Raw genomic sequence first — 13,942 nt, 5'->3', positions numbered from 1 at the left:
CCTGATGTTACATATTCTGAGGGTGATTGAATGTTTCTTGGAATTATATAGTCTGTTTAGAGATTTATGTTATAAGACACAAATTTTTAGTTTCAGTTCTACTAACTCCAACTTGGTGACTTAGAAAATAGACATATACATAGATAGATAGCTAGACACACTAGCCTCCTCCTCGATTAGATAGATAGACACATAGACAGATAGACAGAGAGACACACTACCCTCCTCCATTAGATAGAGACATATATAGACAGTCACACCAGCCTCCTACTCCTCCTCTATTAGATAGATAAATAGATAGATACACAGAAAGACAGACAGAGAAACACACTAGGCTCCTCCTCCTCCTCCATTAGATAGCTAGACAGACAAACTTCCTCCTCTTCCTCTGTTAGACAGTTACAAAGACAGAAGCAGACAGACAGACTAACTTCCTCCTCTTCCTCTGTTAGACAGTTACAAAGACAGAAGCAGACAGACAGACACACTGGCCTCCTCCTCCTCAATTAGGTAGATAGAAGGATAGAGAGATGATAGATAGATACAGACAGACACACATACAAACAGACAGACACACTAGCCTCCTTCTTCTCCTCAATTAGGTAAATAGACAGACATACTAGAATCCTCTTCCTGTATTAGATAGATATAAAGACAGACAGACACACTAGCCTCTTCCTCCTCCTCAGTTAGGTAGATAGATAGTTAAGACACACTAGCCTCCTCCTTTATTAAGATAACTAAACTGATGCATAGATAGGCTGAAAGACAGATAGACACTTTCCTCCTCCTCCTCAATTAGATTGATAGACATACAGATAGACAGATAGATAGATAGACAGACAGACCGACACACTAGCCACCTCCTTCTCCATTAGGTAGATAGACAGACAGAAAGACACACTAGCCTCCTGTTCCATTAGATAGACACATATATAGATAGACACACTAGCCGCCTCCTCCTCCATTGCTGGGACCTGTGGTAGTTCTATTTTTAGTTTTATAAAGAACTTCCATACTGTTTTATAGCAGCTGTACCAGTTTACATTCCCATCAACAATGTACTAGGGTTCCCTTTTCTCTGTATCCTTGCCAACATTTGTTATCTGTAGACATTTTGATGATGGCCATTCTGACAGGTGTGATGTAGCATCTCATTGTGGTTTTGATTTGTATCTTTCTGATGATTAGCAAAGTTGAATGTCTTTTTAGGAGCCTGTTAAACATCTGTTTATCTTCTTTGGAAACATATCTATTCAGATCTTCTGCCCATTTTTTAATCAGTTTTTTTTTATATTGATGGATATACATTCTTATAACTACCACAGAGCCCAATACACAGAAATTTGCCAGCTCTCCCAGAAGCTTCTCCATGTGCTCTGACTCAATCATAGCCCCTTCCTTTCCTTTAAGTAAGTCCTTTCCTCTAACTTACTGTTACAGAAATCACTTCCTTTTGTTTATGATTCTCTTACCCAAGTATGTCTCCCTAGGTACTTGTGTTTAATCTTAACCATTTACAAAGAGAGTTGCTGTTCCTTGTAAGTCTGTTTTGGTCTACAGATTTATTTTTCATACCTTCCTTGAAATATACCTGTTTGATCTGTTTTTCATAGTCTGGATTTGACTGATTGCATACAGGTGGTACAGTTTAGCACATTCATCCATCCTTTTACTTCCCTCAAGCTGGCAACTGGATCCAGAGGCATGATTAGGCTTGATTTGATCCTCTGTCAGAGTGTGGTGTGTTATTTCATAAAGAGTCACCTAGTGTCTTGTCTCTTTTTTATGATGTTAAAAGCTATTGATATTTGATGCCTCCATCCATTAATTTATTGGAAGTTGAAAAGTGTTATTAGTCTTTGAATTCTCTCATTTCTTTTTCATTTACTAACAGAAGTAATTTTATAAAGAGATGCTTTCCCTTATTTGCTATTTGATTCCTTAGTGCTACAATACAGTTCACTTAGGAAAATTAGTAATGGTGTATTTTTCCAGCATTCACTAGTTTAGCTATGAGGGCCATATTTGAAAGCCAAAACCCTAAAAACTGTTGATGATAATTAAGCAGCTGTAATTTAAAATTTTTTTAATTGGAGAAATAAAAATTTGTCAAGCATATCAAGATTACAGATTTTTCCAAATAACATAACAGCAATTATTAAACTTGACTGTCTTATACAAATGCCTTTCAGAGGTAGAGCTTGTAAATGCTATTCTCACCATTGGTATTTTTACACAGTAGAAACTATACAGCAGTAAGAATGTATAACAACAAGTTATGCATCTTAAATACATACAGTTTTCAATTGGCTACTTACACATCAGTAAGAGGTGGGGGATGTTTCTTTTTTGTTAATTTTTTTCAGGCCCTTTGCCTTTCCCATATAAATGTACGTTAGAACTGTATATAAGCATAGATATATGTTGAGGTAAGCCTACTCTTGTGTGTAAGAAGAAAATCATGCTTGTCCTAGATATATGGTTATGTAGTCTTTATATGTAAATATTTATCTTTCTTTCATACAGATTACATATGATGTGAATATTTTATTAATGTAACCATACAGACTTCTCTATATTCCTAATATGTTTTTCCTTCTGTGTTATTCCAGTAGTGCTGCTTGGCTCATTAGACTCTGTTGCAGAGGGCAGCCTTGATGAGCAGGATAAAGCAACAGCTAAGCCGAAGGCCCTGCCAGGTGTGACTGATAATGAAATGACAGGGACGGGTGAAAGTGAGAAACTAGCTGTTCTCTAGTATGTAAGAGTCTGTGACTAGTTGACTTCATTTCTAGGGAAATACATATAATACATAATAATATATATAATAACTATCAACAATAAAACTTCACATTTCACATTTTCTCCCTCTTTCTGTTTAATCTGAACTTGCTAATGGTGACACTTAATGCTAGTAGTCTCAGTGAAGTGTGTTTTTAAATAAATACTTTTAAAAAAATGAATGAGTGCTGTTGGCACAAAGTATAGTGCTGTAAATGAATATTAACTAATTTTCTGTGACCCCCAGAGTATTCAGTTAAATTTTCCATGTGTAGGATAATTGAGACTTTGGTTTTGGGCTTTTCCATAGTTCTCTCTGTACAGGAAAAAGCTAGCGCACATCCCCAAATTCTGAAATGTCTAGGACCATCCAGACTTCACCAATGGTTGTAAATGTCTTTAAGACAATGCCTTTTCAGACTTTTTGAAAAAACAATGGAACCCTATTCTCCAAATGGAATCTTAGACAGTACTCTCTTTATAGCTAAAAATGATATTTTATCAGTATAAATATAAATGTTTACATTTGTGACATTTACTTAAAAAATTAGTGATAACAATTGAAACAGACCACTACTGTTAAAATTGGGAGTTATAGATATTTGTTATAATCTTATATCATCAGACTTAAAATATGTTTGTATATTTTGTTTTTGTTGTATAATACAAAAATATTCTTGGTTGATCCCTTAAATAGGTGCAAATGGGAACTTTTCAACTTTCTTTGCAAGTCCCAGTTGACTAGTTTGGTCAACTAAACCAACCCAGACTCTTGAAAAAAAGATCAATAGAAATGATAAATCACTAGCCAACTCTGAACATCTGCTTGCATTTTATTTTTATTTTATTATTTTTTTAATTCTTTAGTCAAACTATAATATGCTTGTAGAAGAATTCATGTATCATCATAGTGCAGATGATGAATTTTCAAATACTGAACACAGCCATGTAACCAGCAACCAGATCATGAAAAACAAAACATGATCAAAAGCACAAAGTCCACACAGATCTCTTATTTCTAGTCACTGCCATTCCAAGAATCACCATCTAGTTTTATCCACTTCCATTTTAAAATGTAAATATAAAAGTTAATAAATTACAGCAGAAATTTTCCATCAAGACACATCAGTCACTTACTTGTTATCACCCAATTGAATATTCTGCCATGATGAAAATGTGTGCTGGGCAAGTGCTCCTCAGTCTCACCGCTGGTTAAGTACATGTCACATATGTTCTGTGATAGTCCGCTTACACTGTTCTCAGTGAGCAGATATGAGTTCTTGTAAAAGACAAATATAGAGCTACAGCTTTTCTAGTCAGTGACCCATTATGGGAGATTCATTTATGCACAGGACGGCCAGAGGAACTTGATTCTGTGATGTGCATGAAAACAAAGCTGGAGACCAAGTTACCATGCTGGTGGTCTTCAAAATATTAGTTACATAAAAGGCACATCTGAGTGTGCAGATTACTTTCTATTACAGTTTTTATGTTTTAAAATGAAATTCCAATGAAATATCTGTGGACCCCATGATTTTCTCTGAAAACTATCATTTTGTTAAACCCAATATGAAAACCACTGCTATAGATTATAAGAAAAACTCAGAAATAAAAATGCTGTTACTGAATTTGTGAGTTCAAGATTTGCAGATACTAACTACTATGTATAAAATAGATAAACAACAAATTTCTACTGTATAGCACAGGGAACAATATTCAATATCTTTTAGTAGCCTATAATGAAAGAGGATATGAAAATGAATATATGTATGTATGTGTATGACTGAAACATGCTGTAGACCAGAAATTGACACAGCATTGTAAAATGACTATACTTCAATTTTTAAAAAAGTCAAAAAGAAGTATTACTGAAAGAAAAAGTCTATTAAGATGATCTGGGCAGCCATATAATGCTAATTTTTTAACCTTATTTCTTAAATGTTCTTGATTCTGAAATAATTTGATGAGTCACTTACTAGAAGAGTGTACAGTATGAGTTTATTGTCTTGTGGCCTTGGATTTGTATTCCCAGCCTTGCCAGTTAGCAGCTGGGTGACACTGGACAATTAATGCCTCTAAGCCTGTTTCCTCTTCTCTAAAATGAGACCGTGGGATGATCAGCTGCAATAAGGTACAGTGCCTAGTATATTGCTGAGATTCAACAAGCAGTGCCAGCTGTGTGGTTCTCATTATGTGCATCAACCTCTATTAATAGTACAGATTATGTCAAAGAACCTGAGGGCATGCATATAAATTCCTATTGGCTGTGACCTGTTAAATTTACCTAGTATTTCAAAAATACACTTGAAAAATCTTCAAATCAGTATATGAACTTAGTTTAAAAACTGAAAAGATCAGTGGGTAGGTTTTTTTTAATGATTTGTCTTCTGGGATTAAGCAGGCCTGGTTTAGGTGATATGTTGTCAAAGATTATCTTTTTTATTAATATGACTCATGAAATTCCTTGTGCTTTATTGTCTTTAAAAAGTTGATGACTATAAAATGAGGGCCAGATCTAGCCTTTTGCTTGTTTTCATCTGTCTCATGGGCAGGTGCTGTTTTGTGCTGTGGCCATGTGACTGGTGCAGTCACTGGATGTGACAGTATTCTACACATTGGGACCCTTACCACTGCACAGTAGAATTTGACACTTCTCAACTTGTAAATGGGAAAAAAAGGAAGCTTTTGACCTGTAATAATACACAAAATAATGACACAGTATTTTCTCTTCTAATGTAAAAGGTGAGAAGTCAGCCCTTTATTTTTCTCTCTATAAAATACATGAATAGAGATAACATACATGACCCTGGGATTATTTTTAATATAGGTTAATGACTCAAATTAGGAGAAACATACCTTTCTCCTGCTCAGTTGTCTGAGCAGTCCCTGATGCCTCTCTGCCTTCCATTTCTAATTTCTGACTTTTAGGTCATTTGCTTTTCTGCGTGTTTGCTCTGCTGTTGCTTTATGCTAGAACCCCTTCTTTCTGACACCTCTCACCTGTTAAATTAGGTTGAGTGCTCAGTACTGCTGTGCTAGTTACCATTGGGGTCACTTATTTTATCCATACTAAGCGATACTTACACCCCCTGGTATTTCTGTAGAGGAGAAAAAACACATTGTGCCTTTTTCTTTTGTTCATAAAATCAATTCTATCCTTCAGTCAGGCTACTCTGAGTCTGAATCAATGGTTTAGGGGGCAGGCAAGACCTTTTCCCTTAAGTCCTACTGAATATCTCTGCCACTTAGAGACTCTGCTCTAATGATATACCCTACTTTTTTGTTTTTAGTTTATTTAAGCAACTCTATTCCTTTTTGGGCATGCTTCAAATAGCAGTGATGACCTTATTACTGAGTCCAAACTCATTCTGATTGCTACAAAACAGGCCAGTAAATCAGGAGACAAGGTGTTGGGACAAGGAAAAGTGATTTTATTCAGAAAGCCCACAGACTGAGAGGATGGCCAACTAATATCTTGGAGAAACATCCTTCTCCAGTCAGAATACAGACTGCTTTTATATGGAAGGAAAAAAAAAAACCCACAGAGGAGGGGGTGTGGTGTGGTTGGTTGTTGCAAACTTCTTGCTGTAGGAATTCTTTGTTCTTGCAGCTGTCCAGTGTGTGTCCCTGTAAACCTCCAACAATACAAAGGTTATTCTCTATTTTGCAACTTGCCATCTCTGCATAAGTGCGGAAGTGCTGACATCCTTAAAGGTCAGAGCCCAGAGAATAGGGTCTCCTGTAGATTTCAGGCTAAAGGCAACGTTGTTTCACAAAAGGTGCAGAGCTGGCAAGACTAAGCCTAGAAAACAGGGCACAGTGGTTAAATCTAAAGGAACAGACCCAATGTAGTGTCAGATTTTTTCTCCTCTGTTACAACCTGAAGCATTAGATAGAAAGATAGCCCGTTGTAAGGCATTCTTACACAGTCACATGTAGGACTTGGCTATGTCTTAAGTTTAGAGTTGAAAATTGTCCCTCAGAATTTTATACTATGAGACTCACAGGTTATGTAGAGGAAGAGGAGGCTGTATATACTGTCTTATTTTTATGTATTAATTATTTAGTCATAGGTATCAGGAGAAAAGGAGACTGATCACCCTGCTTCTCTTCTTTTTTTCCACTCTTCTATGATAACTTTTATTCTTTTCTCTAACTTTCAAAATTCCACTGTTAGTAATGAAAGGTACAAAATGAGTTAAGAAAAGACTTATCAAAATCTTAAACCATTATTGTCATTAGGTCCTTTGAATTCTTTTTACCAGAGTTTGTCTCTCGGTGGGAAGAGGAGGAGTTTAATAAGGATGGAAGAGTGAACAGTGACTTCAGGTTTTCTCTTGTGGATGACTGGGTGAATAATCATGCCATGGCTAAAACAGCGGATCCTGGGAATAGAACTGGTTTTGTTGGGGAATATAATTAATTCACTTGGAGTTATGTTAGATGTGATTTACTTATAGAACAGTCTGAATGTCTATTTGGAAATTTAATATTCAGAAAAGAATTAAGGACAAAAGATAGATTTGTAAGTCACATGCATATGGGTAATAATTAAGTGAAGAGTCTTGATGAAATTATCCAGCCCTCTTCCCTAAAAAGAGAGCTTTTAAAAAAGAGGGCTAAAGATGGAGTCCTGAGATGAGGGATGTACCATAAAAGATGGAGAAGTAGCCATCAGAGTGGTGGAGAGAGGAAGGCGCTGTATGGAAGGAACAGTTCCCAGGAAAAGGGCTGTGTCAGATGTCTCACAGGGTGAAAAAAATTACAACAGTTGAAGAAATTTAAAGGCTGGATTTGGCCACTAGGAAATTACTTTTTTGTTACAGCAGCTTTAACACAGGATATTGGAACACATATTGGATGGCAAAGTTGGAGGATTGAATTTCTGTGGAAGAAACACAGAAGATGAGGTGCTTGGTAGCATCAGGAGGCAAAGAAAGAAAGAGAGGCAGAGGAGAGAGAGAATCCTTACAAAATTATGTCAGTTTGAGAAATTTAGGAGTAGTTTTATCCAGTGCAGAGATTTGTTATGGATGGTAGGAAGAGACAATAACTAGTGGAGTGAGATTTTACAACGACCACGTCAGGACACATCTCTGCCTGCTGACAGGGGTTACTGAGCCTGCTGTGATTTCATGCTGGTGGGCTGTGCCACGTGCTAGCAAGTTTATATTTCACCCTGTCTTTATCACATCAAATTGTCCCACAGAGCCTTGTTCACCATTTCTGGTAGATTAAGGGATGATATTAGTGTTTTATATTTTCATGTATTTGTGTGGCCATGCTAGAGATTACATTTATTTCAACAGGTGTTTCTTATGGACAGAGCAGCAGTGACATTAAAACTCTACATCAGACGCATTGTCATGTAGCCCTTTCTTGGGAAGATGCAGATGAACAAGGAACTGAGAGTGATGCAGGGGGAAATACCGAGAGCTCACTGAAAGAGCATCCTCAAGAAGATGAACGGTCCTCAAAAACATCTCTACCACGGAATGTGGTAAAAGCTTCCTTTGAGACCCTCTCTGAACAGTTTCCAGTGTGGTGTAGTTTAAATACAATTTACTGTACTGATTGTTTCTCAGTCTGTAAATTTATAGAGTTTGCTCAAATGGAATCTGGGAATCTTTGGTTTAACTATAAATTTAGAGCTGAACATAGGGTAAAATTTCAGTTCCTACTATAGTATGTCTTCCCAAGTTAAGAAATCATTTAAGTATTTTCACATTATTTATGCTTTTCCATGAACATATGCTAAAGTTATTTTTTAAATAGAGAATGGTATTTGGGATCAACTAAATAAATATTTAGTGTGTGTGTGTGTGTGTGTTTGTGTACACACATACTCATATATTTGATGTGTGCAGGGGGGATGGAGAGAAAATATATAGATATAGAATTCAGATATAAATACCTAAGAAGATTTTCTTGTACAAGCAGGTTTACAGTGGGAAACTGGGATTATTATATGTGCCATTTTATTAACTGTCAAACAGAGACAGTGTAATTTTGGTGGTAGTAGACATTAAATTAAGCAATTTACATAAAATTTTTGGTTGCTATTTTAACTTTTCTCCCCTCTTAGATCTGCCCACGGTAGAGGAGCTGATGACCTATCAGAATAGATTCCTTTGGGGTTGGTGGTTTTGATTTACAATCTGTCAGGTAAGAGTTTTTTGGAATGGATTGTGCAGGGTGTTTGTTTATTTCTTTGTTTTGTCACTGGAAACTTCTGGGGTCATTTGTCCTGTGTAGCCACCCCTAGTGAATGATTAATTGGTAGCTAGTATGAGTCTACGTGTGAGACACTCCTCTCTTCCCTTAATATTAGTCTTTATCAAATTGTTTATCAAAATTCTTCTAGTGCTAAATTTTTTTTTAAATAGATGTTACTAAAAATGGTAGAAACATTAGGTAGGTAATCTTAAAGCTTTTCACTGAAAAAATAAAATCTCATCAGCTTTAATAGCTCAGGGACAGTTGATTCAAATGGTGAGAGAGAACATGGATTTTATTCTGTATATGAGTCATCCATTTGCTTCTTTTTAAACCAGTTAGTTTTGCACTTAATCACAGACCAGCCATCATCCCCCAGGGTGAGTTCTTTGGTCACAAGATAGAGGCTTTGTGAAAACGTTCCAGCTCCAGTAGCTTTTAATGGAAGCTTGTGGGACCTTGCTGTCGTTCACCAGCGCAGGGTACCATATCACAGTAACCTTGTCATAAGACAAATGTCACATCCATTATCTCATGAGATCTGCACAAAAAGTAGGTCAGGCATCTTTATCCCCATCATTCAAGTGATGAGACTGAGGTGAACCAACTTAGTGGTGGGGTGCTCACAAGAACCGGATGATGACAGCTAACACTTTTACCCCTCGCTTACTGTGGGCTTGATACCGTGCTAGGTTCTTTACATATTAGATTTCATTTAATCTTACAGCAGCCCCATGAGTTATATATATTCCATTATCACCCCCATTTCATAGATAAGAAACCTAGACTTAAAGAGGTTAAATAAATTGTGCAAGATCACATAGACATAACTCAGCAATTTACTCTGTGAAATATTTCTGTGAAAAGCCTTTCATCCATTCCTGTGTTATTTGTTTGTGTTTTCAACAGACAAGTTTTTGAGCCCCTCCTTGAACCCTATGCTCATCATGAAATCCACCTGCAGTGATTTCCTGGCCTTGTTTGTACTGAATGTGCTAGTTGAGAGAAAGAGATGTGCTGTGGGTTACCGTAAACCCCATCTACTTGACTGCTAAGTCTAGCGTTCTCCCCTGGCCTGTGGTGCTAATTAGTGTTTTTACAGGGCCGATTGGGCTCCTTTATCACTGCTGTTTGTGGCTACACTTGTGTCACTGAAGAGAGTTTTCTACACATCTTGTGTCTTTGTTGGCAAAACTGACACCACTTTAGTAATGTGAATTCTAAATAGAGGTGTTTACATTTGTGTTTAAAAGCTGAAAACAAGTATACTCACATTAAAGGGATAACAATAATTATAGGAATGTCAGTAGTAGAAAGTTGAGTACGCATATCCAAAATCTCTTTAGTAAACCATAGGATAAGTAATCCTAGCTGCTGTAACAAATAATCCTTAAAATTTTAGTAGTTTAACATCATCAATTACTTATGTCTTGCTCACATCCTAATTCCCCGTGTCTCACTGGGGTTGAGGGTGGGATTCTGCTCCACATAGTCATTTAGGGACCCAGGAGGCTTTCTGTCATCAATACATGGTTTTGAGGTCCTCCTGGCCTCATCAGTCAATAAGGAAAGGAAATATATGGTTAGCATGTTTCCTTTTAACTGCCTAATCACAGAAGTGTTAACTCCCTTCAGCCCACATTGTGTTGGTAAGAACCAGCACATCCAGCTAAACTAGGTCCAAGAGGGCTAGGAAGTGTGGTTTGCTTGTGTGCCCAGAAAGAAACGTGAATGCATTTGGTAGGCATCTAGCCAGTCTCTACCAGAAACTTCCCTTCTAACAGCCAAATATCCATTCCACTCTTCCGTGAACAAAGACATACTCAGCCCTTCCCCAAAGCAAACAGCCCAGAGCCCCATTCAGAATGGTATCCACCTGGAAGACCAGGATTTCCAGGTGAAGCACAGTTCTCTGTCAGGTTTCAGTGTAGCTCCTCATTGTCTACTAATCAGTGAATTAAAAGGCAAGTTTCATCCTCCCTTCCCCACCCCAATGTGATGGTGAGACTAAGACTACTCCTAATCAGAAAGGAAAAGGGTGAGGAAGCTACAGCAATCAGTAGTGCAGCTTTGAGGTCCACTGAAAGGCCTTATGAAGACCCCCTACCTTCAAGTTGGGCATTTTCCTTAATTAGGCCATTATTCTGCTCTTATGGAGGAACTACTTTATAAATATATTGTTCCGTGTAGCTCCTGGTTCCAGTGGTCTTGTGTTTCTTCACCACTGGCTTCAACTGAAGTGGGTAACAGGGGGAGGGGATGCCCATCTTTGAGGATACACGCTTTTCTCCATCCAATTTCTGCCTGCACGTAGGTGGTTGTAAGGCTTCCTGACAAGTCTCTAGCCTTTTTTTTTTTTTAAGTAGAGTTGTGGTTTCTTTGTCATCTTTGTCATTACAGCTCCTTCAGAAAGTTTTTTAGGCTTCTGACCTATTTGGATCCAGTCAGTCCCATGTGCTAGTAACTACATTTAAAGAAAATTAGTTTTTTTTTCCTCTCTCAGTTTAATTGCAGCTATCTGGTTATTATGAGGAACAATAATGTTAAGTTTGAAGATGACACCTCTAACGTGATATTGGCATTGCCAAGGAACTGAGTTACCTCTTCAACCAAGAATTCTCATGAAATCTTACTTCTTCATAGCATTTTTCAGTGCTGAATCTTAACTGTTTGAGTCCAGATGCAGAGAGTGAACCTAAGAGGCCCTGAGTTTCTAGACTCTGTTCCCTTGGATTCCTTTTTTAAAGACCAGCTCATTCTGTCTTGAGCTCATTTTTTTCCTGCAGTATCTTGTCAGCAGTAGCCAGTAGTTGCTGGCACTTCAACACTCCCTGTCCTCTCCTACCGTTCTCAGACTCTGCTGAGGACCCTAGGTTCAGGAGCCAGTCGTTGGCCTTAGAAACCACTGTGGGTGACAGCTTAGCAAATGTTTTGTCACTTTTCATAAAATGTGAGTTTGCCCCCTCTCCAGCCTCTAGTATCAGTTTCCTTGCCACCCAGAACCTAACCACTAAGCCCATGACATGTATTTTAACTTCTGGTCACCGTCGCCTCACATTCTAAAGGCTGGAACTTGTGATGGTCCCGTGTAGACTGGAGGTGGAGCGGAGTGCGGTTCAGCTGGTGCGGGGCACATATGGGGAGCAGTTAGTGAGCGGCCGGCCGGGTTCTGCCACCATGAAGAAGGAAGAGCTCTTAGGTTTTCTGATGATTCCAGCTACTTCTCAGAGTTATTTCTAGCAATTATTGAGAAGCCAAACTACCTTATATGAATTGGTAGCCTCTTAAACTTTTCTTTAATCTTATTTTGTAAATTACAAAATTAGGTGACCTCATTGACCATGATTAAGGTAATTTGAAAATGACAATATCTGTATTTTTTGAGCTCCCATAATATGCTGATGTTTACCCATATTTATAACATCTCCTTAAAGGATATTTCTCATATTTTAAAAATGCAGTGTTCTGAAATGTCACATTGCATTTAAGTGTTTTAAGCCACAGAAATGATTTCATTTAAAAATCCTAGTGATTTTGTTTTAAGACTTCATATACTGTGATGAAATTCATGCATTTTAACATTTATATTTTATGCTTCATCAATATAAATTAAGGTTGCTTCTTTAGTTTCTACTGGAAATGTATGAAATGTTTTTCCTGCCTCAAATGTATGCTGACTTTATAATATGGATAAAAGATATATTACAAAGGGCCACTTAGAAATTCATTTTTTATGTTTCTTAAACAAAAGCAATCTCAGTCTTGTTTGGTTTGGCTTTCCTTTGAACTATTTCTTTGAATAAACCATGAAATCCCTTATATTATACTGTATTAATATTATTATCTGAAATTTAAAACAATTATGTAACACCATGTGAGTATACTCTGTTAACCAGAATTGTAAGTAATATATTTAACATTAATGACCTAATCTGAGAGTTACAGGTATTAAATATATTTTTTAGTATTATATGTTAATAATATAAATGTTTCCATGTATATCATGTGTATACATATATAATAATAAAACTAATATTTGAGGAGTCATATAGGGCTCATTCTCTGTGTCCTGTTTTGTCTATAGTGACAAGAAACTGGCTGAGAATAAAGAAACTGAATTTGTTAATGCTTTACCCCTTAAGATGAATCCAAATTTTATGTCTCAAGAAACAAAATGTGAACCAATTTTTGGACAAAAATGAGTAACTTATAGTTTTACAAAAGTCAACAAATGAAGGTACAGAAAATAACTGTCCAAGAGTAAATACTGTGGAAGAACAAATAGATAAAATGTACCTTGATATTTTGAAGAAAAAAATACCTGTTTGTCCTTGATTATTACCCCAGGATGACAAAATACATAAGGTAAGTGTCTATAGTTTATATTGATCAGACATAGTGATCAATGAAGTTACATAAATACTGCTGATAGGTATGTACTTTGTGAGCCAGTGGGACTGATTACAGAGTAACCTCCACGTGGATCCTGGGCATCTGTGAGCAGTAGCTGTTACAACACCCTGTTGTCCCCAGATTTAAAAATGCCACTGTAGCATTAGCTTTCTTTTAGAAGCCACTCTTTACATTTTTTATTTTTTAAGTACACATAGTCCAGAATTTGAGTAGCATAAGAAAATTAAGTTTATTCTGGTGCCTTTTATTCAATCTTACCAGTAGTCTGTGTTGTGCAAAAGGAGGTGAGTTGGCATTTCATATAAATGCTGTTAGCAACTGTTGAGAAACTTATACATCTCTGTTCCTTGTTTCTGTGTTCTTGATTTATTCTGTTTTATAGACACGTGACCACAGTATTCCATTTTTATTTTATGGTTTTGATTTATGTGTTTACCATAAACTAACCATAAATTATCTCCAGTTCCTTGTGGAAAAAAGCAGAGTGCTGATCAGTTTTTACCTTGAGAAATCTGGAGAAAAAAGATAA

General features: G+C 36.8%; 1 pseudogene; it reads left to right on the top strand.

Annotated features, from left to right (window-relative positions):
- Positions 1 to 2,600: 2,600 nt before the first annotated feature.
- LOC116657300 lies at positions 2,601 to 13,803 on the top strand (annotated as a pseudogene).
- Positions 13,804 to 13,942: the final 139 nt, after the last annotated feature.

The sequence above is a fragment of the Camelus ferus genome, chromosome 17, assembly GCF_009834535.1.
Source record: "Camelus ferus isolate YT-003-E chromosome 17, BCGSAC_Cfer_1.0, whole genome shotgun sequence".
Lineage (NCBI taxonomy): Eukaryota > Metazoa > Chordata > Mammalia > Artiodactyla > Camelidae > Camelus > Camelus ferus.
The sequence above is the reverse complement of the archived record's forward strand: the minus strand, read 5'-3'. Positions and strand labels throughout refer to the sequence as shown.